This window comes from Halichoerus grypus, chromosome 4 (assembly GCF_964656455.1).
Source record: "Halichoerus grypus chromosome 4, mHalGry1.hap1.1, whole genome shotgun sequence".
Taxonomy (NCBI): domain Eukaryota; kingdom Metazoa; phylum Chordata; class Mammalia; order Carnivora; family Phocidae; genus Halichoerus; species Halichoerus grypus.
In genome coordinates, this window is record NC_135715.1 from 4,732,237 (window position 1) to 4,757,868 (window position 25,632).

The 25,632-nt window shown below is 38.3% G+C and overlaps 1 protein-coding gene and 1 pseudogene across 2 annotated transcripts in view; both read left to right on the forward strand.

Moving 5' to 3' along the window:
* Positions 1-25,632, forward strand: part of NALF1 (NALCN channel auxiliary factor 1) — a 599,091-nt gene that overhangs the window by 84,890 nt on the left and 488,569 nt on the right. The gene's annotated exons all lie outside the window — the stretch shown is intronic.
* On the forward strand, positions 5,367-6,415 carry LOC118538584 (PIH1 domain-containing protein 2 pseudogene; annotated as a pseudogene).

The window sequence follows — 25,632 nt, forward strand, 5'->3', positions numbered from 1 at the left end:
GACTGGTGACTAATTCTTGGGGGAGGAGGAGGAAGAGGTTTAAGAGCACTTTAACTGGATATTTCTTATTTGTGTAGATAATTGATTTTCTCACTTTTATCATTCTCTTGTATTATGTTTAGGAGATTTACGAAATATATAAAATGGTTTCAAATGATTTTGTTGGATGCCAGAAAATAATTAATTCATTTTTCTTTGTTTAGGGTAAAATTTGACACCTATTAATTAAAAAATTATCAAAACAGATGTGCTTCTTGTTATTCTTTGCAGCATCCTCTGAGGCTGATATCTGGAGGTTGGAAATTCTATGATTATTTCACTTGCCTCAGTTCTCTCTCTCAAAACCTCATAATCAATCAGTTCTCATAGCCACACAGATAAAATCCAATTCCCTAAGAAACTATATGACTTTCTTTTTTATTATTTTATTTTTAATTGTGGTAAAAAAAAAACCCACATAACCTAAAATTTATCTTCCTAGCCATTTTAAGTGTATAATTCTGTATTGACTAGTATATTCACACTGTTCTGTAACTGATCTCTAAAACTTCTTCAAAAGTCCCTTTCAAAACTGCAACCCCAAAGCAGTTAGACAACTTCCCATTTCCTCTTCCCCCAGCCCCTGACAGCCACCACTCTGAGACTTTCTTCCTCTGACTCCTGTCTCTGCTTTTTGGATTTTCTCTAACTCATCTCAAAACCTGCTGTTCGGGCACACAAGATTTCCCATTCCCCATTCAGGCTCCAATTTTAAGACCTTCATCCACATTCTTTCCCCACCCACTGTATGGTTATTTTCTGACTCAGCTTTCAGATACAGACTTACAAGACTCTCCCAGAATGGGAGATACACACCTACTATGTGCTCCTATATGCACCCTTCATTTCCAGCTATCACAACAATTAGCTTAAAACTTTTTTTTTTTTTTTTTGGATAGAATGTGAGTGCTTCAAAAGTCAAACCAATAGCTACATAAAGCAGAACATCTAGTCCAGCCCATCATTTTATTCTTGGCACCATAGCACACACTAAATAAATAATTGTTGACTGGATAAGCCGGTCGGTGCTCAAAATACCTTTGAGTATTTGAATCTTCTTTTGTCACCTACTGGCTGTGTGCCCTTGGATACATAAAGATGATGATGATGATGATATTAATTACAACAATAATGACAGCAAGCAGCCCTGGCTGTCACTTACACAGCACTTCCTATGTATGAGGCACTTTTTAAACCTTTACATGCAGTAACTCATTTACTCTTCCTAATAACCCTATTCATGAGGTACTATGATTAAGCCTGTTGTCAGATAAGTAGAGAGGACAGGAATGCAGAGTGATTTGTTCAAGGTTACTTAGCTCCAAAGAACGGAATTGTTCCTGGAATCAGACACTTTGAATCTGAACTCATGTTCAGAAATATCACTGCTTTCTGGGGTGGACCTCCATTTCTTTATTTATAATAAGGGTTATTGTAACTATTTCAAAATTGGGTGATGAGCATTAAGTGTTCTAATCTATGCAAGCGGCTTAGCACAGTGCCTGATTTGTAATGAAAGTTTAATAAATAACAGCATTTATTGCTGTAATATATGTCAAGTGCCTTGTTTGGTGCTTATAAGCCTGTAGGCTTTCAATAAACGTGAGCTGCCGCCTTCTCTCTTTCTCCTTAATTAGAGAAAGTCAGAGGCGACTACTAGTGCTGAGCAGTTAGGTCGGGAGCATATTGCAGTGGCAACCAAGAAGAAGGGTAATAACTCGTACAAGCTGGGGAAGACGAGCACAAATTTCAGAAAACAGCCTCCTGTAACTGTGTGCTCATGCTTTGCTGGGATTGTGATAAAAACGTCTGACTTTTGAATAATATTTCTAATTTTGAAAGCATGTTCACATTTCTCATGTCATCTTTATCTCATGGTTGGCCTTGAGAGAAAAGACATAATATCCCAATTCCCACGTTACAAAGAATCCTCCGTGACTTACTGAAGATAAGAGTAGTTTGGGTACAAAGAAGAACTAGAAATTGTTGTTAATGTCAAAAGGTGATTCATCCTCAAACCGGGATGTTTTTGAGAGTGGAAGAGGAAAGGTAACGGTTAAGTTAGGAGAACAGACATAAACTGGGTCTGTCCAGGGTCCGGGAGGAGGTATGGGACCCCTTTCTTCTGCTCAGCAGATTCTCCCTTTTCTTGTTCACCTTTTCTCTTGCCCCACAAGCATCACACTGACTTCAAATATTCTTCCTTGATCCAGAGAATGAGTTCTCCTTCTCAGGGTGTCCATAGTTCCATTTGCTATATACACAACGTTCCACACTGTGAAAATCAAATGTTATCTATTTGAAAAGAATGAGAAATTTACCCTGATGCAATGACTACACACACACACAGATGTGTGCGTGCGTGCATGCATGTGGGTGTGTTTGAGATAAAGGATGAGAGGCTAGAATACTTGGCTTGGTTTGCTTCTACGATGGAACTTCCCTTTTTGCTCTATTGAACCTCCTTTTTTAACAGTTATGTTGAATCACGTATTAGTTTCCTTATACTGCCGTAATAAAGTGCCATAAACTAAATGTCTTAAAAGAACAGACATTTATTGTCTTACAATTCTGAAAGCTAGAAGTCCAACATCAAGTTGTTTGTGGGGGTTGGTATTTTCACAGGCTTTCGAGGGAGAATCTCCTCAATCTCTGTGCTAGCCTCTGGTCACCCCCATGCTTACCTTGCCCTGCAGGTAAGACACATCACTTCAGTCCTCCCTGTCTTCATATGTCATCTCCTGTGTGTCTGTGTCTTTACAATGGTCATCTACAGTCATATTGAATTAGGGACCCATCCTACTCCAGTATGTCCTCATCTTGACATTATGTTTGTAATGGTCCTACTTCCAAATCAGGTCACAATCTGAAGGACTAGGGGTTAGAAATTCAACTTTTTTTTTTTTTTTTTTTTGTGGCAGGGGGCCATTATAACAATTAGTAAGAACAACCAAAACCAATCATATATGGAAGAATTGGCCAGTGTTGCACAGTCTGTATCGATCTCTCTTTTGCGATAATCTGTGTCTTAGAAAAGCAAGAAAATATAACAACTAGTTGTGTCTGCTTAAGATATAACCTCATAGTGACCCTTCCTGTTCATTACCTGGAAGATGGTGACAGGATGCAATTTCATAGACAAATTATAAACAGAGTTACTACAAAATTAGTGTTTTGCTTAAATTATTTTCTTCACCTGCTGTGTTTAAAAGATACGAAAATTATTTTCCTTTTAAAATTAACAAAATTATATTAGTGTTCTATTAATAAATGTAATTACATAATGTCTTAGTCATGAATAGTTGCTGATTGAAATGGGAAATAGTTTGGTATTTTAATAGAATTATAGATTATTACAAGATAGATAGTTTACACTCCAGAATGTTGAGAATGACAAAGAAGTTATTACTCTAACCTGCTCTGGCTTTACATGGACTACAGCACATGGTGGTACCTGGATAGCTTCCACATTCCCTGCAGGACACAGCTGGGGGAAAGAGGCAATAGGGCCGAGCAAAAGGCACTCTGGGAAGAGTGACAGATCCTCTGGGAAGAGATCAGCAATCCCAAGCAATGAAGTCTCAAAGAGAGGGGCAAAAGTTAAAGCCACTGAAGGTAGCTCATTGAGGCACCAAACGGAGAGGGTGGATGGAGGTGCTGAGCAGGCAGGACGGAGGAAGCACAGGTAGAGTGTTGGCTGATGGCTTCTGTGAATGTGGAAGGGCTGGGATTAGCGCCTAGTGTGTCAGGCAGTCCCTGGGACTAGTTGGAATATGGGTCTGGACTCACGAGAACCAGGTTCATGTGCAAGACCTCAGAAGCATGCATTGCCCCGTTTCCTCTACCCACTTCTTTCCAAGATAAAGGAGCATCCTTAAAAGACCGTTGCAGGTAAGTGTCCTGACCTTGCAGCTTGCTATTTCTTCTGAACCCACTGACTCTTCGGCATACGATGGAGTCTGTTACAAAACCCACAAGCATCCTTCGTGCCTCTGCTCGGGGACCTCCACGGTTCCCCACCAGGCAACTGACATTGTTCCTCTCTGACAAAATTCAGAGTTTTTCAGAGTTCAGCCTGCATCTTTACAGATCTCCTATTCTCCTTACTGTTCAAATAGACTTTCAGTAGTATCTATGGAGGGAATGAAATCCAGAATGTGAAGCTGTCCATACTGTTGCTCCTCGTCTCCTCCGAATTGCTATTTCTCCCAAATGAAGGCTCCATATGACAGTGATGTCCCTTCTGTCCACCAGCCTCTGACCCTTTCTCTCACGGCGACAACCTCCATGGAATGTCTTCCTTCCCTATCGCTGATACAGACGCGCTCGTATATTCTCACGCGGACTTGCTGCTTTCCTATCTTCCTGAGTTTATCTGGAGGGCCTGCACCCCGGCTCATGGTGCCTCATCACAACCCTGCTCCTGGTTCAAAGCACAGACTGCATCCGGTGTCTCCTCAAAGCCTGTGTATGGCAAGGCTTTTGTGTGAAGGTAAGTCTTCGGTCCAGAGTCACGTTTGCATCTAATGTTTTCCTCTACAAAGTAACTTTGAGTGAACATTTATCCTGAGGGACAACTGGAAGTGAAGACACACATGTCAGTTTGTAGCCTTTCATATGGACTTATTACGTGAAACTTATGCTAACAAGGCAACAAAGAATTCATGAGACTCATTGTGAAGATTTGTGTGACCACCATATCGGATATCATTACAACAAAATCAGATCCGTTCACCTTTGATGGCGACCAAACGATTCATTTTGCTGTGCGCCCAGGCTTCTGTCCTTGTTTACTGTGCGTAAAGAGGAAGTGCAGATCGTCTCTCTGAGGTTAATTGTTGCTTTCACAGCTCGCTCACCCTCTTCCCTTGCACCCTGTAGGATTGTCTCTGACCTATGACGTTCTTGTGAAAATTGATGTCCATGGTTTATGGGCAACAGGAATAATTAAAATGATGACGGATCCCTGGAGGTGGGGGGTATAGTTAAGCATGCGTGCTTTAAGATGGCAGTTGTGAAGATACAAAAGCTCTGTCTGGCCTTCCTGGGCTCCCACTTTACATTAAAATGTGGTGTCTCCATCATGATTTATCTACTTCTTTCTGTTTTACATGCATTTTTGTATTTATGCTTTCTATACAGTGACATTAAACAAATTTGATATTTCGTTATGATCGATTTAAGTGCGAGTCCACACTCTGCATCTTTGCTCCTCAAAGTGCAGTCTCTGGACCAGCAACGTTCCATCACCGGAGAAGCTTGGTAAACCTGCAGAATTCAGGTCAAGAGACCAAGAGAAGGGACTTCAGAGGCCTATTACCTCAATCATGGAGTCTTCCTGAAAGGGGCTGCTCACTCAAGTTACTCAGTTCTGGAACCTCCAAGATGATCTAGCTGAAAGCAGCCCTGAGAGCTCTAAGGAGTTCCTTCAACAGCCACTGGAAGAGGGAAGACAGCTCAGTGTGCCCCAGAACCATTAGCTCTGTCTACATGCCAGGATCCTGAAAATGAAAGAAAACAAAATTTTTTTATCAAGCTTTGTCAGTGGAAAAGGACAGTTAACCATTCCCCCAGCTCCCCAGTCAACCCTCATCCAGTACTTCTAAGTCCTGGCCAACCAGAAGATATGTCTGAGATATCAGAGGTGTACATGCTCATTGATGTAGCCTCCAATGCTGGTGTTCTCCAGGCGGAGAAAAGCGCCATGCGCAAGAAGCTCAATTAATATGGATGGCCATGAAATGCATTGAGGACAACTCAATGAACTTATTACTATTACTACTATTATTATTACTCTCACAATATTACTAAATTTGGAATAAAAGGAAACACTCAAAGGATGAAACAAAATCTGACCAGAATCCAAACCGACCCCATGGGTTTAAGAGAGAAAACGAGAGAAGACCTGACCCTTGAGCAGATCAGAAGCAGTACTGTGAGCAATCCAGGCCCCTTTCTTCAACTTTTATTGCCAAGAGACCAAGTTTCAAGCAAAACAAGGTATCTGACGGAAGACATTTCCACTACCGAGACCCAGGTGGAGATGAAGAGACCAGCCTATGAATTAAAAATTGTGGCTGATCAGAATGAGAAACCTCTGAAAATTGAAATAGAAGTTAAATCACCTGGTAGTAATTCAGTATGTCTCTGTGACCTTAGTGTCTCTGAAGATGATTTATTGATCAAAGTCTCTGAGAAGTACAGATTACATCTGAATCTTCCAGAATCTGTGCATACTGAAATGACTACAGCAAAATTTATCAAAGAGAAAGCTACATTAATCATCACAATGCCACTGGTGGAAGTCAAGAGCATCATCTGCTTTGGGTTTTCAGTGCTAACGGCATATGAATTACAGGACCTTCATGATGGGTGAAGAGGCAGTGGTTTATCTTAAACACTAGTTTTGTATTTTGTAAGAGTTCTTTTTCACCAAATGATGTTTTCTCATCAACTGTTTATCTTTTTTTTTTTTTTAACTCTTTCTCCTTCTCAAAGTTGGCATGAAGCAGAAACTACTAAAAACAGTATTGCCGTGATACACTTTTTTTGAAGGTATTTCTAATGGTCTTAAAGTAACAAATATGATTTGGGAAATTCTATTTGTTTTCAGGTAACATGGGAGAATTCTTGGCTTACTGGTTGAAAAAAATTTTTTTTTTTTTTTTTTTGGTCTAGGAAATTTTTACATCAGGAAATAAAAATAAAAATTTAAGAAAGCAGAGTTCAGGTGCAGCCCTGAACTACTACGTCAAAGTTGTAATTCATTAAGAAGCTTTTTCTTGATGTTTTCTATGCACATTAAAGTTTGAGCACTGTTCTGCATCTTTATGAAATATACTCTTCTTAGATGTGAATTAGTGTTTGGTTTTGAAACATTGCGACTGTTTTTGGGAATGTAGAGCCTCCAGAAAAATAATTTAACATTTTACACACACAAAAAAAAGTCTTCTAGCTTCTACCTGGCAGATAGAGATTTTACTTCGGGGTCACACAGATGAAATATTATAAAGAAACACTAGACACGATGTCTTTGGTAACCTGAAAAGCAGGATTTCATTAGACACTCTGGGTTTAATAGGACTAAAAATTGAAAGTAGGTTTTTTTTCCTCAGTAGTGACCCATTTTTCCTTACTTGTAATATCTATATTTTATGTAGAAATCTATAGTATTGTCATAGAATTGTATATAAATAAAAATTGTGGCCAGGTGAATTTACGGGGTCTGATTTTTATTGCTCCTTAAGTAACAGGGCTCCTAGTTGTCCCGCATACGATATTATATTCTGACGAATGCTACCAACTACAACTTTGGGTTAGTCCTAAGTCTGCAGTAGACTGTAACTTTTCTCCTACATGTTTATACATATGTGTGCAAACACACCTGCACTCAAGCATATTTGAAATTAATTTTGAGCAGCTCTAATAGTTTTGTCTATAATGAAATAACCTATGTTCATTATAGGAGCTGTGGCATTTACAGAGATAAGTAGAGGACAATTCCTGCTTTCTGGACATTTACAAACTAGTATGCAAAATAAATTGAACAGAAATCACTTTGGTATGAAATGCAACAAAAGAGCCCCTGATTACTTTTGGACAGGGTAATCAAAAATACATTCTTTGATAAACTGGTATTTAATTGAACTTTGAAAGATAACGTGATATTCTAACAGGTAGAAAAAAGCAAGAGCATTTTAACTGGGAAGCAACAGTAGGAACAAAGACAAGAAAACCAAAAATGATGAGCCATGGAGAGAAAATGACAAATTCCCAGAAAAGTAAAGTGAAAGATGTTTTAAAAAATAACCAAAAATTGAAGACCAAATGCTCTACTTGCCACTACTCCACAGTATGCGCATCTTCTAGCCTTTCTAAGAGCTTAGGTATATGAAGGCATTATTCTCATTCATACTGGCAGATGAAAGTACTGCAGTGAATTTAGAAGACAAGTGTGCAAAGACATTTCTTAAAATAGTTAACTACAAAATCACGTGGTCTCAGAACGAAAACATCATTCAGAGACCTCTTCCCCCACTTTCATACAAAGGACAGAAATCCTTTTTAGTCTCCTTTATGGTTTCCATTCCTGTTTTGCTTAAATTCATTTCATGACAGGTTTCTTCGCTGAAATTTGGAAGATAACTTTCGGAAAGCACTTTTTTTTTCTTGAGTTGATTGGAAATCAGAGGAAAACCATGCAGGGACCTACTTGTCTGTCCATCCCCGAGTCCCAAATTAAGAAATTGGGAACGCATTCTTTTCTTCTCCTTAGACCTGAAATGTGTGTGTGTTGTATACTCTGTGTATAAATCAGTATAATAATTCTGAGTACTCTGGTATCCCTTTTTTGGACTAGTTCCCAGACTTTTGAATCTAATGGACCAGTAAATTCAAATCAGATCAAAGGATTGTCAAGTGATTGCATTTAAAAAAATCACTATTGTGGATCTAATTTCACTTCCATTGCATAAATAAAAATATAAATTTCACTTAAAAAGTGGGAAGAAAATCATCTCAGAATGAAACAGCCCATATTTGACCACAACTTAATCTTACCGTATGTTGTAGAACTATGCACACTCTAGTTCTTATGCTTCTCACATTTTTCCACGGATTAAAGAAAATTTCTTTATCATCGGCAGACCGACATTTTGAAAGCACTCTTCTGTGTGACCTCTATTTTGTAAATATCTCTGGTTAAAATGTCCTGTCGGAGTTGAACACCTGGGGCACCTGGGTGGCTCTGTCAGTTAAGCAGCTGACTCTTGATTTCGGCTCAGGTCACGCGATCTCAGGGTCCTGGGATCGAGCCCCATGTAGGGCTCCGCGCTCAGCAGGGAGTCTGTTTGTGGGTTCTGTCTCTCCCTCTGCCCCCGCCCCAACTCCTGCACACTCTCTCTCTCTTCCTCTCTCCCTCTCTCGCAAATAAATAAATCTTAAAAAAAAAAAAAGAACACTGTATTCTCCAGCATGGTCTTCCCCTTTTTGGACTTGCCCTTGAACAGCCACAGACCCTCTTCTTGGCATTGTCAATCTGTTTGCTCACCTCGCACTCACACTCTCAGAGCCACCACTCCACATCTTTATCTATCTTTATCCATGAAGTTTTTGAACCTAAAGGCAACACTTTGTATTTATTTTCATTCAGCTATATCCTGTTCGCTTGCCCCAGTGTTGCATTCTGTTGAACACTTTAAAAATAATGGCGATGGATCTCTATAAAGTTTATTTACAATGTCTTCAGGCTGTCAAAAAAATTTGAGCAGGAAAATTATATAAAACTCCTCATAGAACATATTCCATGGATCAATAGTATGTCATTTTCTCTTTTGCTTGACATAAATAAAAATTGAATCAGTTTTATGTACTTTAAAAAAAATTCTGCCAGTTTGGAGTTTTGGCAAACGCAGCTTTGTATTTCTTCATCATCTGTTCAACGTTTTTTTTTTTTTCTTTTATGAGGAGGTTTTTAAAAATAAAAATTCTATATATTTAAGGTGTACAATGTGATGATTTGATATAAATACACATACTGAAATGATTACTACCATTAAGCTAACCAAATCTTTTCACAGTCAACATATTTTGGTGTGTGATGAGTGTACACTATTATTAAGTATACTCATGTCCGTATTTTGATATCTTATTTATCCTACACCACTACAAATTTGCACCCTTTGACCAACATCTCCCCATTTCTCCCCCAACCCCAGCCCCTTGTAATCACCATTCTACTCTCTGCTTCTATGGGTTGGACTTTTTTTTTTTTTAATTCCACATGTAAGTGAGATCATTCAGCATTTGTCTTTGTCTGACTTATTTCACTTAGCATCATGTCTTCCAGGTTCATCCATGTTGTCACAAATGGCAAGATTTACTTCTTTCTGAGGAATGAATAATATTCCACTGTGTGTGTTTATCTTCTTTATCCATTCATCTGTCAATGGACATTTAGGTTGTTTCCATATCCTGATTATTATCCTTATTATGAATAATGCTGCAATGAAAATGGGAGTGCAGATATTTCTTTGAGATACTAATTTTGTTTCCTTTGGATGTATACCCAGAAGTGGAAATTTTGGATCATATGGTAGTTCTATTTTTCAGTTTTTGAGGAATCTCCATAAGGTTTTCCATGATGGCTGTACCAGTTTGCATTCCCATCAGGAGTGCACCAGGGTTCCCTTTTCTTACATCCTCTCCAACATTTGTTATCTTCTGTCGTTTTCATAATACCTAAGAATATGAGATGATATCTCATTGTGGTTTTGATTTGTATTTTTCTCATAATCATTGATGTTGAGCACCTTTTCATGTCTTCTCTTTTTTATATGTCTTCACCTTTTATATGTCTTCTCTTGAGAAATGTCTATTCAGGTCTTTTGATAATTTTTTAATCAGGTTATATGTTTTCTTACTATTGATTTTTTTGAACTCCTTACATATTTTGGATATTAACCACTTATCAGATGTATGATTTACAAATATTTTCTCCCATTTTTTAGATTTCCTCTTTACTCTGTTTCCTTTATGGTGCAGAAGGTTTTAAGTTTGATGTAATAACACTTGTCTGTTTTTGTTTGGTTGACTGTACTTTTGAGATCACATCCAAAAAGTCATTGCCTTGCCAATGTCAAGAAGCTTTCCCCCTATATTTTCTTCTAAAAGTTTTATGGTTTCAGGTCTTACATTTAAGACTTTAATCCATTGTGAGTTGATCTGCGTGAGTTAAGGGTCCAATTTCGTTCTTCTGCATTTGTGGGAAACTTGTTTTCCCAGCACCACTTAGTGAAGAGACTACCCTTTCCCCCTTGTGTGTTCTTGGCACTTTTGTTGAAGTTCCGCTAACCATAAATGCATGAATTTTTCAAGTTTTGGCAAACATAGCTTTGTATTTCTTCATCATCTGTTCAACATTTTCAAGAAATGTTTCCATTGTTTTTGTCATGATCAAACACATTTAAATTAAAACAATAACAAGAAAGAAGATTTATTATTTTGGTGCCAAGAAACTCAACAACTAATTTGGGGTCAGGAAGAATCAGGGGCTAAAGTTCATTGGTAACCTGTAGCAGAAGCCAGTTAAAAATAGGAAAAATGGCTATAAACACTTAGAAAAGTAATGACTTCAAGAAGTTAGAAATGTGTCAGGATCCTAGGAAAGGCCTTAGATAGGAAGACAAACATCCAAAGGGCAGATGGCCACAGAGAGACTCAGGGCTAGAAGGAGTATTTCAGAAGAAAGCAGTTTTGTCCTTGTGTAGACCATTTATCTAAAAGGTGATAAGTTGACTATGAACAAATTGTTAAGAGTCTAAAATCTTTTTGGAAAGATTTAGAGCATAAACGAATTGACTTTAAAAAGCAACCAAGAATCTCATTAAATCTGCTTTCATCTTATTAAACCGTGGTGCTTATGTTACAGCCAAAGTCTAAATGTAGGCTAATACAATGGTGAAAGATAATTAGGAGATTAATAGATTGACACTCTAATGTGGAAGAAAAGAAAGTGTTGTGTAATTTGTGTAATGAATATAACATTGGATACATAAGTAAAACATCTGACATGCCATTAATCATTAAATTTAAGTCATTTAATATTTTTGTTTCATTGTGAATCATGTAGCAGTGATTAAGTCTTTCTTACATATAATACCGTTTTTCAAAAATTGACACTGATAAAGTAATAAAAATGAATATATTTTGCAAAATTTAAAATTTATATTTTTGTTATATATGCAAAAGTTCTGTGCGCCTTGATTACATGAATTTCATTTGAGGGTAATTTAAATTATAAATGTAAATGTATATAAATATGTATAATATGTTTATAGTCAATAATAAAGCATTGAGTAAGTTTGAGATTCTTTTAAGTTATTTTGTGGTGGGCAACCACTTCACACTGTGTATCTATGAATTTCTGCCGTGTATTTCTCATCACGATTTAGCCTTAGCGACGTAACTATTTTACAAGGTGGTGCCTTAACAGGACTTGCATTTGTGCAGATTCAAAACCATTGAGCAGGCGATATATACAGTAGAAGGTCCTACTGAGATTAAGTCAGTCTGTTTTGAAGAACAATTATTTATCTATTAATTATTTATTCAATAAACTGTGCATGCATGAGATAACCTGATCTAATCTCATAATTGATAAATAAATAGATGTTTTTAAAATAAAATAGTCAAGCCAATTAGTTCTTTGTGGTTAATCCAAAGACCAGTTGTTTGGCACCATATAGCTGTTACATTTTTAATCTAAATAATGTTCTCCAACTCTTTCCAAAGCAGCTATTCTTCAAGGTCACTTTTTCATTATCTTTAACCTGAAAAAAGGCTTCCATAAGAATACAAATGTGACTTCTCTTTTACCTCTACCTTGGGCAAAGCAATGTGAAATATTATTGGAACATACTCTGCTGTTTTGCTATGAGTCTTAGAATAATTTACCCACTCCAGAAAGGTTAAGTCATGTCATCCCGCTAAAACCTCCTAAGCCTACAAAATAGATTACTTTATGGTAAAGCAGCTTTCCTTTCCAAGTGTGCTTTGCCCTGGAGGAAATGAAGTTGCCACTTTAGAATGCTCAATAACACCTTCCACTCAGCATTATAACTCAGAGATTAATCAGTTTCTGCTCTGTTTCATCACTCAGTCAAGCAGCTTCCAAAATATGGTTGCCAACCCTCAGACTTGCACCTATGCACTCTAGGATCCAGCCTTTAAATAAAGTAGGCTTTCTCCGTTGCCTTTTTTTTTTTTTTTTTTTTTTTTGGGTTGTCCTCTTTATAGAACAGATTTTAAAATCAGTTATTTCAAATTTAACACTTTTTTTTAAAAGATTTTATTTATTTATTTGACAGAGAGAGACACAGCAAGAGAAGGAACACAAGCAGGGGGAGTGAGAGAGGGAGAAGCAGGCTTCCTGCTGAGCGGGGAGTCTGATGCGGGACTTGATCCCAGGACCCTGGGATCATGATCTGAGCCTAAGGCAGACGCTTAACAACTGAGCCACCCAGGCGCCCCTCAAATTTAACACTTTTTATCCTTCTAAAGAAAATAAATATTCCTTATAGAAGTTTATTTTCTAATTTTAAATATTTTATTTTATGACATTTTAGTGTAAAGGACTTCCATGGTAACATTTAAAAAAATACCACTTGGAGCTACGATTCTCTACTAGAATTGTCCAATTAAGTAATACAGTATAATTATTATTTTAGTGGAAAGCTAATATCTACTTAAAAGCATTGTTACTTATCACTGTAACATCACTGTGAATTTTTGTTTGTTCGCTTATTGCTTTTCTTTTTTGTTTTGTTTTTGATGTTAAAGAAATCTGCAATATTGTGGTGGTTCGGGATTTGTCCCAAAGACTAACTTTTATTTCCTTTATTCTGCCTTTTTTAAACATAAAAATAGGAATTCATATTATCCATTTCATTCTAAAACACATCCAGATATCAAAAGCTTAAATGGATTATAGTTTATGAGGAGACTTTTGAAAAATGTGATCCAGTTCATTTTAGTATCAGTTAAACATGAGTTAAATAATGTCTCCCTTCCTTGAGAAATTCCATTCCCATGGTTACTTTGTGTAGGACCCAGACAGACCTTCCTGTGGGACAGCGTGAAGTTCTTGCAGCATATTCTGGTCTCAGTGGATGATCTTGCTGTGAGCTCGCTCTGTTTCCCTGCAGATGATACACAGAGCCTCTAGACCCATGCTCTCCGCATGTGGCAGCCATTGGCCACACGTGGGTATTGAGCCCTTGAAATGGTGTTAAGTACGATTGGGGGCATGCAGTTTTACAATTTTTATTTCATATTTGATCAATTTAAATTAAATTATTGATTTAAATTAGGTATGCAGTGTGAAATAAATTTACATTAAGCATACCGTTCTTGTTTTGCTAGGACTGTATTTGACTGTTGACATTTTAGCCTATGGTTAAGATATGCTGCAAATGTAAAATACAAGATTTCAAAGATAAGGTATAAAATGAGAAAGTGGACCATCTCAGGGAAAATTTTTATTTTGATTACATGCTGAATGATAAGATTTTGGATATATTATGTGAAATAAAATATACTATTATCTTCTGCTCACTTTTTGACTTGATTATTTGTTTTTTGGGTGTTGAGTTTGAGAAGTTCTTTATAGATCTTGGATACCAGCCCTTTATGTGTAGTGTCATTTGCAAATATCTTCTCCCATTCTGTGGGTTGCCTCTTTGTTTTGTTGACTGTTTCCTTTGCTGTGCAGAAGGTTTTTATCTTGATGAAGTCCCAAAAGTTCATTTTTGCTTTTGTTTCACTAGCTTTTGGAGATGTATCTTGAAAGAAGTTGCTGTGGCCGATGTCAAAGAGGTTACTGCCTATGTTCTTCTCTAGGATTTTGATGGATTCCTGTCTCACATTGAGGTCTTTCATCCACTCTGAGTTTATCTTTGTGAATGGTGTTAGAGAATGGTCAAGTTTCATTCTTCTGTATATAGCTGTCCAATTTTCCCAGCACCATTTATTGAAGAAACTGTCTTTTTTCCATTGCATGTTTTTTCCTGCTTTGTCAAAGATTATTTGACCATAGAGATGAGGGTCCATATCCGGGTTCTCTATTCTATTCCATTGGTCTATATGTCTGTTTTTGTGCCAGTACCATGCTGTCTTGGTGATCACAGCTTTGTGATATAGCTTGAAATCGGGCAACGTGATGCCCCCAGCTTTGTTTTTCTTTTTCAACATTTCCTTGGCGATTTGGGGTCTTTTCTGATTCCATACAAATTTTAGGATTGTTTGTTCCTTCTCTGAAGAAGACATACAAATGGCTAACAGACACATGAAAAAATGTTCATCATCACTAGCCATCAGGGAAATTCAAATCAAAACCACATTGAGATACCACCTTACACCAGTTAGAATGGCAAAAATGGACAGGGAAAGAAACAACAAATGTTGGAGAGGTTGTGGAGAAAGGGGAACCCTCTTACACCATTGGTGGGAATGCAAGTTGGTACAGCCACTTTGGAAAACAGTGTGGAGGTTCCTCAAAAATTTAAAAATAGAGCTACCCTATGACCCAGCAATTGCACTTCTGGCTATTTACCTCAAAGACACAGATGTAGTGAAAAGAAGGGCCATATGCACCCCAATGTTCATAGCAATGTCCGCAATAGCCAAACTGTGGAAAAGAGCTGAGATGCCCTTCAACAGATGAATGGATAAAGAAGATTTGGTCCATATATACAATGGAATATTACTCAGCCATCAGAAAGGATGAATACCCAACTTTTACATCAACATGGGTGGGACTGGAGGAGATTATGCTAAGTGAAATAAGTCAAGCAGAGAAAGTCAATTATCATATGGTTTCACTTATTTGAAGAACATAAGGAATAGCATGGAGGACATTAGGAGAAGGAAGGGAAAAATGAGGGGGGCGGGAATTGGAGGGAGAGATGAACCATGAAAGAATATGGACTCTGAGAAACAAACAGGGTTTTAGAGGGGAGGGGGGAGGGGGGATGGGTTAGCCCGGTGATGGGTATTAAGGAGAGCACATACTGCATGGAGCACTGGGTGTTATACGAAAACAATGGATCGTGGATCACCACATCAAAAACTAATGATGGGGCGCCTGGGTGCTCAGTCGTTAAGCGTCTGCCTTCGGCTCAGGTCATGATCCCAGGGTCCTGGGATCGAGCCCCGCATCGGGCTCCTAGCTCGGCGGGAAGCCTGCTTCTCCCTCTCCCACTCCCCCTGCTTGTGTTCCTGCTCTCGCTATCTCTCTGTCAAATAAATAAATAAAATTTAAAAAAAAAACAGAAACTAATGATGTATTGTATGGGGACTAACATAATAAAATTAAAAATATGTATATACTATTAAAGTTAATTTCACCTGTTCCTTTTTCACTTTTTTAAGACTCATCCTTGGCAGGTAAAAGAACAAATAACATGAGTAAATCAAAGAATGTGTGTGAGATTCCCTACCCCAGGATGTAGCACATAGATTTTCATATGCTAAACATTTCTAATTCTTATTACTAGCTTCAATTAAATATTCAAGACATTAAGTTAAATACCAGAGGGCATTCAATGCTTCTGATTCAAAAATTATTCCTGACTAATGAGTATTAATTAATTCTCAGGTCAGTTAACAAATATTTGTTGAGTTTACATTGTTCAAGGAACTGTGTTGTCAACACTAGCGATTCGGCAGAAATAGAAACACATGAAATTTAATAATCTGAACTCACAGAGAATAATTGTATCAGTGAATGAATGCAGTATATTTAGCAAAAATAGCCAATGCTGGTAAAGCATACAGACTTGTTCATTTATTATTTTGAGATTTCTATTCTGTTTCTTATGTTAAACAGGATATCTTATGTGCAACTGCAAAGCAACCTTTTGTACATAATACAAGTAACAGAACGGTGAGTTTGTGTCTTATGAACTACAATTGAAAGATTTTTACATACTTCAAATTAGTAAAGAATATAAAATTACCTACTGAGAAACTAGATGGACTAGTACTTGATAGAATTTACATGCTTTTCATTTTCTTGTACCTTTTATTCTTTTCAGAGTAATTTAACACACAAGATCCCATTTGCTACCTGATAAAAAATGGGGAATCCGGGAATGTTTTTCACCATGCCATGGAAAAGAGTGGTTAAATTACTGGGTAGCTCAGTCAGTTGGGCGTCTGACTCTTGGCGCAGGTCGTGATATCAGGGTCGTGGTATTGAGCCCTCATGTCAGGCTCTGCGCTCAAGTCGGCTTGGGACTCTCTCTTCTTCTCCTTCTGTCTCCTCTTCCCCAACACTCTCTCTCTCTCTAAAATACAAAATAAATCTTTAAAAAATACCATAGTTGAGATTAACTTTGTCATTTTGTTAGAATGAAAGCATCACTTACCGAAATAGCCTGAACTCTTTCAATTGATAACTGGTTCACTTAAGATGCTCCTGATTAGTAATCAGAACAGGGACAGTATTTGGTGAGACAAAAATCCTTCTATGAAATGTGCCGCTGATCGTATGCAGGAAACAAATCAGAAATAATTAAATTTAGGATTAAGTATTTTACCTTTAAGTTTTCTTAACTTTAACTTTTTACAATCTCAGTAGAGAGTCATATATACATTTTAACAGTGAGTTATTAGATTTAAAAAATGTCCAGAACTCTTCTTGAAGACACAGTACTCTTTCCTTAAGAGTTATCTTCCAGAAGACTGTTACATGACATAATTTTAGTTATCAGTGTCGAACAAAAGTGGAAGACACGGTGAGTGTGGATTATAGAATATGGGCATATGAGACTCCTCACTCCCTTCCATATATTAGATTTACACCAGGGTTTGGCCATCTTGCAAAAGTATGGGCCTGTTGAAAAAATATTTATTGAGCGAGGTATTTGGGGAAATGGAGAAATAAGTAAAATACTCTTTGCACTCAGAATTCATAGAGTAGAATAAGGCAGAGTGAGGTAAAACAAATGTATAATTAACAAAACCAAAGGATGGATGTTCATTTCCTAACAGCTGGAAGAGAACCTCGTTTCAGTAGATTAGGAGAAAGGTCCCATCTGGTAAAAGGCTTGATCTTCACAAAATAAGCATTAAAAATTAGCTGCACAGGATAGCACGTATTTACAGGTAGAGAAGGAACAGAATGTCTTACAAACAGAAAGGACCATGTGGACATAAGGAAGAAAATGTAAATCATGATCAGGGTACAGCAAATAATGCTTTGATTATAGCATAAGGTAAGTGTAAGCATCGGGGCTCAAGATGGAAATTGAAGTCAAGTTGTAAAGGTTTTGACTATCGTGACACCTATTTTATTCAATGGACAATGAAAAAATAAAATTAGTGATGGAACTGTAGGAACATTTATCTGTCAGTAGAATGGATTAGAGTGGATAGAATTTGGAGAAGTATTGGTTTGGATGTAGACAAGTTTTGTGAGCACTGAAGCCAGCTTTCTTTGAGATCAAAGTCCTGGTGAGATTCAAGCAGTTCGGGGAACTAGGCTGCATGGAAATATTTCCATCAATAACTTTTAAAAACATTCACAAGTAAAAGGTTTATTTAGATTTTATTTAGATTTTTAAATTAAAAAGATTATTTATTTAATCATTTGATTCAAAATGTAAATGGCCTTGGAAAGTTTGAGTGGGGATTCTTTCGCACTCAAGTACAAATCAGTTTAATCAATTTTTTTCTTCCCATCTGAGTTCACTGTAATTCCCCAGACAGATATAATAATTTAGAATTGGGTACAATTAATAAAAAAAAGCCTAAAGTAGTGACAGAGCAAAACTGGTAGAACTATAGAACTTTGCTGTCATAATGGGAGATTTCAATATATGTCTCTCAATTACTGATAGGTCAAGAAAATGAAAAAGAAGCAAAAATAAAGAAGGTTTGAATAACAAATGTGATTTATTAAAAACTGCATAAAATAAGTGTTTATATATAAACATTTTTTTAAAAAAAAGATTTATTAATTTATTTGAGAACGAGAGAGAGTGGGAGGAGCAGAGGGAGAATGAGACGGAGAGACAGAATCTCAAGCACACTCCCTGCTGAGCCCTGACTTGGGGCTCCATCTCACAACCGGGGATCATGACCTGAGCTGAAAGCATGAGTCGGACACTTAGCTGACTTTGCCACCCAGGTGCCCTTACATATAAACACTTTTTAGTTATATATTATGCATTTACTTTTTAAAACCATCTATTAAGCCATGCATAAAGCAGATCTCAACAAATCTAAATAAATTTCAAAGAATTCATATTACACAATGACACAGTGGGGTAGCAGGTTTTAGTGGACGAGCATGGGCCCCTAAGTCCCACTGCCCAGTCTCAAACCCTGTGTTCTTCACTTACTGAAGACTTTGGGAAGATGAATATTCTTTTTCTACCTATTTTCCCAACTGCAAATAGAGATCATAATAGTCCCGATTTTATAGAGTTATTGGGAGTATTCCATAAATTAATATATGGGATGTACTTGGTACAGTGCCTGGAACATGGTAAAATGATCTAAGAATCTGCTATTACTGAAATCATAGTTTTGTGCAGTACGGGAGCAATAGGGAAGGAAGTCGTCTTTTTGGAGCAAGGCAAGACCTTGTCTGGATAGAGAGCCAGAATGGGAGGAGGGGTGGAAGGGAACGTGTAAGATAAAGGGCAGAAGGGCACGCAGTAACTGGGAAATGGAGAGAGGGATCAGGAAAATGGGGATGGAAAAAAAAGGCAAAATCCTCTCTGTTTGGTGTTGAGTGGGTTGGGTGACAGCGATGACATTGGACATAGGCTGCACCGTGTTGTTGGCCCTGGTTCTGTCCCTGGCAGCTCTGGAAATGTCTTTACAAATCCCAGTAGTGGCACCTTGGGGATTAATGGAACAGGTGCGTCAGTGGTCCCCCTCCTTATCATCGTAGGCCCTCCCAGGCGGTGAGCCGTGGCTGGACTCTGTGGGTCTAGATGTTCTCGTGGGCCGGGAACAGAGTGCCAGCTTTTGTGCTTCATCGGCTACTGAGCACAACCTGGTGTTGTATGTTTTTGGGCAATTTTATAATATCACTGCCAATTTTCTGCGAAGGCCAGATATCGCGCCTTTGAATTTGGATCGTGGTATACATGTTCACAAATGTTCAGATAGAAAGTAGAAGCCGTGGTAGTCTTTTGGGCACATTTATTACAGTAGGAACCTGTTCTATCTCAGAATGGAGCCGCCTGCAGGAAGAGCAGAACGTTTACTCTTCGTTCAGTCTGATTTGGGGGAAATATGTGAACACTTGCTTGAAAGGCCCTGTTTAAAGAGTTATTACATCGTGTCCCTTTCCAATAGAGTCTTGAGATGAAGCTTCAAAATTTTAGTGCATCTCCAGCAAAGATGTAGAAAATAACTCTGTAAGAACACAGACTTTCTGACGGCAACGTCCCGAGGTAAGTAAGAGAGTAACCCCTAAGTGCCGTTGTGGATGAATTAAAGAACAATCGATCCCAAAAGTCTATGCTAAAACAAAGTGCTAAACAGTGAAAAATTGAGTGCTGTAATGGAATGTTTTTGTGTAATGTCTTCAGAGGAAACTTGACTTTTTTCTCCCCAACGGAATATCTATTTCCTTTAGACACAGATTGAGTCATCAATATTTATTAAACACCTTGAGGTGAGCCCAGGATCTGAGTTATTGCCTGCCTCACTGGCTACAATAAATAATAAATATTGGCGCGATGTTCGAGAACAGGAATACCCTCATTTGAGGGTTTTTTTTTTTTTAATGAGAAAAAAATAACATCGGTCATGATAAATATTTTACAATTTTTAAATTTTTTTTTCTCTCTGAATCCCATTATGAAATAAAAAGGAGTGAGAAATCAGGTCGGAACAATAGGAGCTGCGGGGAGGATGTTAGAACTTTAAGAGGCTTCCATAATCTCAGGCAACAGTCTCAGGAGCGTTTATGGAAACTGAGAGCTGGCAAGCTTCTGCAGTTTGTCTCCCCGGCTCCGCTGTGACCAAGGTGCCAGCCGACTTCTCTCCTTGCTGCTTCTTCCCACTGTGTCGGGAGACTCCCTGCCTTTAGTCTTGCTCTGCCTCACTTTCCATAGGTAGAAAGAAAACCTTGCGTCAGTAGTTCTAAGAAAATAATAAAACCATGGGTTATCTTGTTTCTCTGCTACGTGCGTTCTAGTGGTGGTGAAAAGCTACCTTCGACTCTTTGGGCTGTGGAACTTCCCATGAAAGATTGGAATACCCATAGTGTCATGTTCGTTAAAAGATTTCTCCTGATGTTCATAATGGTTCCAGCCTACTCGTGGCCGATGAGATGGTTATGAATATTAATGAAGGAGAATGAAAAAGCTGTACAGTTGAATCATTCATTCAGGAGTGTCGAGGGCTTCCGTGTGCCATGCACCGTGAGAGAGATGAAATGTAAAAACAGATCCTTTCTGCTAAGTTCTTCTTGGCCTAGAGTGCAATCTTAAGGTTTGTACCCTTAGAAACTTGAATTTCTCTTGGTATGGAGAGTATAATCATGCTAAACCTTGTCGTAGGAAAATATGCATGAATTTCCAATGGGAATTTATTGAACTTCAATAAAAATACCGCTTTTACAGGAAGCAGATTTCTCAGGTTGGCATGACCTGCATTTTGTGTTCCTGTAGGCAGACCAAGGAGTGAAACCGAAGTATAATCTCAAGGTTGTTTCGAGATCATGGAAGCAGAGGAAGAAGCGTGAATTTCATGATTCATGTAGACCAGTGTGCTGAACTGGGCTATGGGCACGCGCCTGCCTTTTGCGGTGCTTTCTTTAATCATTAGTTCCAGGCTGATAAACGACATCTTTCTTCTGATTGGTAAATTCTTTATTTTGAGGTGTTAATGCCTTTGGCTAAGTTTTGGCCTTGGGGATATCATTTTTTTAAGACTTTGAATACTTCTTTATGCTTTCACAACAGTGACAGTAACTATCCTCAATTAATCACGTGCTTAATGTTCTCCAGGCCCCATTCTGGACTTTAAATGCATTATCTGTTTGAAGCCTCACAAGCCTATGGGATATGTCTTCTTTCCTTTCTTGCAAATGAAAATGTTCACATCTCAGAGGATTTAAAGAGCCTGCGAGATCTCACGTTGGATTAAACCCAAGTCCGTCTGAGTCAAAGCCTTCTCTGTCTGCGTACTTTCTGTGCTTCCTTCTCATAGTCATGTCCTTGCCTAACTGCCAGCCGGGCTGCTTCTAATACATACACCTCTGTCTTTTCTTTCCCAGGCTCTCTGTTGCAGTCTTAACTCTGGGCGTCATTATTTGCTACCTAGACTCTTGGGCTAGCCTTCTACAAGGATTTCACAGCTCTCGTTCCTGGTGCTAATCTACTTTACACAGTTGAAAGATCAATTTTCCTAAGGCACATGCAGATCGTGTCACTTACCTTTTAAAAGAAATCATTAAGACTTCCTGTCACCTCCACAAAATAATCACAATTCTTGGTCAGATATGCAGTATGCTCTGTGTCTAGTGTCAGAGTCCCCTTTCTAACCATCTTCCTCCTGACCGCCTTTGCACAGCCCATGGCCAGACAAACAGAAACACTCACTGTGTTCTCCATACAAATCTGCCCTACGGCCCCCATATGTTTCTCATCCCTTTTACTTGGTTAAGAATATCCTCAGCTTCTTCATGTCTGTATCCCAACTGTCACTCATGACTTAACCCTATGAAGTGTAACCTATAGTGATGGACTTGGGATATCATCCGTGGTTCCTTTCTTCTTTAAATACCCTCTCATCTCAACTGATGCTTCAGGTCCAGTCCCTCCCATGACCTTCCCTAGCACTGGATCTGCACTTCCATTACGGCCTCTATTACTGTTAGTATTATACCAGAGTGGTTTAAGTGTGCCTTTTCCTACCAGAATATAAGCACCTTGTCCCAGAAGTTAAGACCGAGACAAGGATTTGAGTACAAGCAATTTATTTTGGAGTTGATCCCCTTGTGGGGGCATGGGAGGTGTGAAGAGGGGAGGGGAGGATGTGTGTTAAGGAGCAGGTTGATGCTCTGAGAAACTGAGATTCAGTCCTCTGGAAATCTGTAAGACTTTTTGCGTGTTCCTGCCAGGGAGGAAGAAGCTGGGTTCTTTGTATGCTAAGTAAGTTCCCTTTGGCACTGGGTGAGGGTGATGCCCAGGTACACTCAACTCCCTGGCCCTCCCCACCTGGCCTGTGCAGTCTGAGCCAGGCAAGCCAGAGGGAGCAGTCAGGGACAGAACCACACGGTGTGCCTGGGGAATGTGCGTGCCAGGAAATGTGCGTGCCCGGGGAATGTGCGTGCCCGGGGAATGTGCATACCCGGGGAATGTGCGTGCCAGGAAATGTGCGTGCCCGGGGAATGTGCGTGCCCGGGGAATGTGTGGGGGTAGGACTGACAGCGTCTGCCTCTTGCCTCCAGGGCAAAATTCTGTGGATTTATCTCTAGATTCTCAGTGGTGTCCCTAATTCTTCGCATGGTGCCGTTCACTCATCTGCTCCTTCGTTTAAAAACGATCTATCTGGTTTCTGTTAGATGCCAGGCCCTGTGCCCTGGGGATTGTGGCTGTCTCCACGAACGAGACGGATATCAGTGCTGCTCATGTGGAGTTCACACACCGTGAGAAAGGGTCTGGAAAGAAGGAGGGAAGTAAACAAACGGATGCTTCTGCACACACTGAGTCAGGGACACCTGTAAGCAAAATTTTGTGTGTCTGCGCTAAGTTAAAGAAGCAAAAACTACATCAAGAGAATTTTTTTTTAAATCCAGTTAGTATGTCTTCAGGATTGAGATGCATGCCGGGGGCATGATTTTAAATGGCTGTCTTTTCACACTTAAAAAAAAAAATACCTACCTTATTTCCTTAAAGCATTTTTTTTCAATTTTTATATAGTGGTTTTAGGTATAGGAATTCAGTAAGATTGCCTTTCAGGAAGACTGTATAAAAGCAGTTAAGCAGGTGCTCAATAGCTGTTTCTTATTAATGATGAAAGCATTTATCCTTTTTCATAACTTTATCCACAAAACAATAATTAAAAATAAATTGATTATGTCCTTGATCAATTATGCTTTTGCAAATATTTATCCTAGGAGAGGTTAAATTATTTTCCAGTGTAGAATTACTATTTAGTAAGGTTTCCCTGTGAAATGGTAGGAAATATTCTAACCACATTTGCCATTTGGGATACCAACACTCAGAGAAAGTCATTAAGAGTTGATGGAATTCAACATCCAATTAGCACCATAACCTGATGTAAAGAATAGGTGTGGGAATTGTATGTCAGATATGCCATTGGTGAATCTATACATATTGCCATGAATGAATTATCTTAATATTGATTTGCTTTTGTTGTTTTATAACTAACAAAATGCTACTCAAGGGAATGAACGTTGTGCCTAGCATATAGTAGGAACACATTAATGTATATTGAATGAATGAATAAATGAATGAATATGATGGTCACTGCCACTCTAGCTCTTAAATTTAACAATATCTGAAGTTGTTGTCTACTACCTTCATGTGCACCCACTCCCACTTCACCCTTTAACCCACACAAATAGTTTACCTTCTTTTGTTTACATCTCAAAGCATATATGTTATCCCTCAGTCATTCATACATATGCTGTAATCTTATTTTTCTGATTCCCCAAGAAAACTGGCAGGAACTAACAGAGTATTCCACCCAGGTGGCAAACCATTCTTGGACTAGTGATGCGTGCAAAATGTTGCCTATTTATAAAATGATCATGTGGACAAAGTGAGTACATTCACTAATATCTGAGAGTCATCTAGGTTACTAATCATTTGACTTATGGTAAAGTAGGTGAAACTAATATGCAAACATTTTTAGCTTCATAATTACAGGTATTAATTTTATTATACTTAATGAATCTGAAAGATGAATGGTGATTAATAATACAATGACAGAGCCTATGTAATTTCAAGAAATTCAGTGTAAATGACATTTCACTGATTTTTAAGTATTTCTTCACTAATTCCCCCCAAAACCAAAAGTAGTAATTCAAAATCTCCATTCTTTAATCTCCAGAGGTTAAGAGAGCAGATATAATGTTATCAACAGATACCTCACAGATTGTGTCTGTCCTGATTCTATTCTATGGCTTTGTTTCTATTCCTAATGGGGTATTCTCATCCTGCTTCTGTCATTTCCAGTGGGAAAATGCATAGTTTTCTATATTCATACATGTGTTATCTGAGATAATATGAAAACATTATTTTTGGAATATAATTTCTGCAAGACATATATAAAGTCATACTGATTTGAATACACGGTGGAGTTCAGTTCCCCTAGGCCCTAATAAATAACACAGTTTACCTTGTACAATCAGTTTGGCATTAGTCCAGTAATACATTAGATATGTGTTTGTCACCATATGTTCCTGATGACTCAGCGAGGTCAGTACCAGCAGGTGAGAGTTTGTCTAATGTATGACCAGAAAAACTCTGCAGTCAGACTTTTGAGCAAACGTGATCTTTGATGATAAAATTTAAACTTCACTTTACTTTTTGCAAATTATACATAGCCCTTTTGAAAAGGTATTGACTCCATTTCCAACTGCCTTTTTACTTACCCATTTTAAAGTTGTAGGGGAAAGCTCTTAATAATCTGTTGTTACTGGGCAGAGTGGTATTGTCATTTTGTCTTTGTGTATTCCCAAGTTACTGATTATTTGACCCAAGTTGAGTGTTAGGAGGATGAGAAAGAGTTTGGGGGCAGGGAATGAGGAGAAGCAGGGAGATTGGGCAAAGCGCAGACTCATGTAAGACTCATACAGTTGCCGCGTCTTTGGTCCAATGGAGGCTCTCCATCGAGGTCATTTTATACAGAAAATATAAAAGCTCATCAGAACAGAAAATGGTGACCTTTTATCCAAAGCAAACTTCTCATATGTAGAAATAAATATTAATTGAAAACATTTTTTCCTAAAGATTTTATTTATTTATTTATTTGAGAGAGAGAGCGTGTGCAAGCACGAGCAGGGGGAGAGGCAGAGGGAGAGAGAAAGGGAGAAGCCGA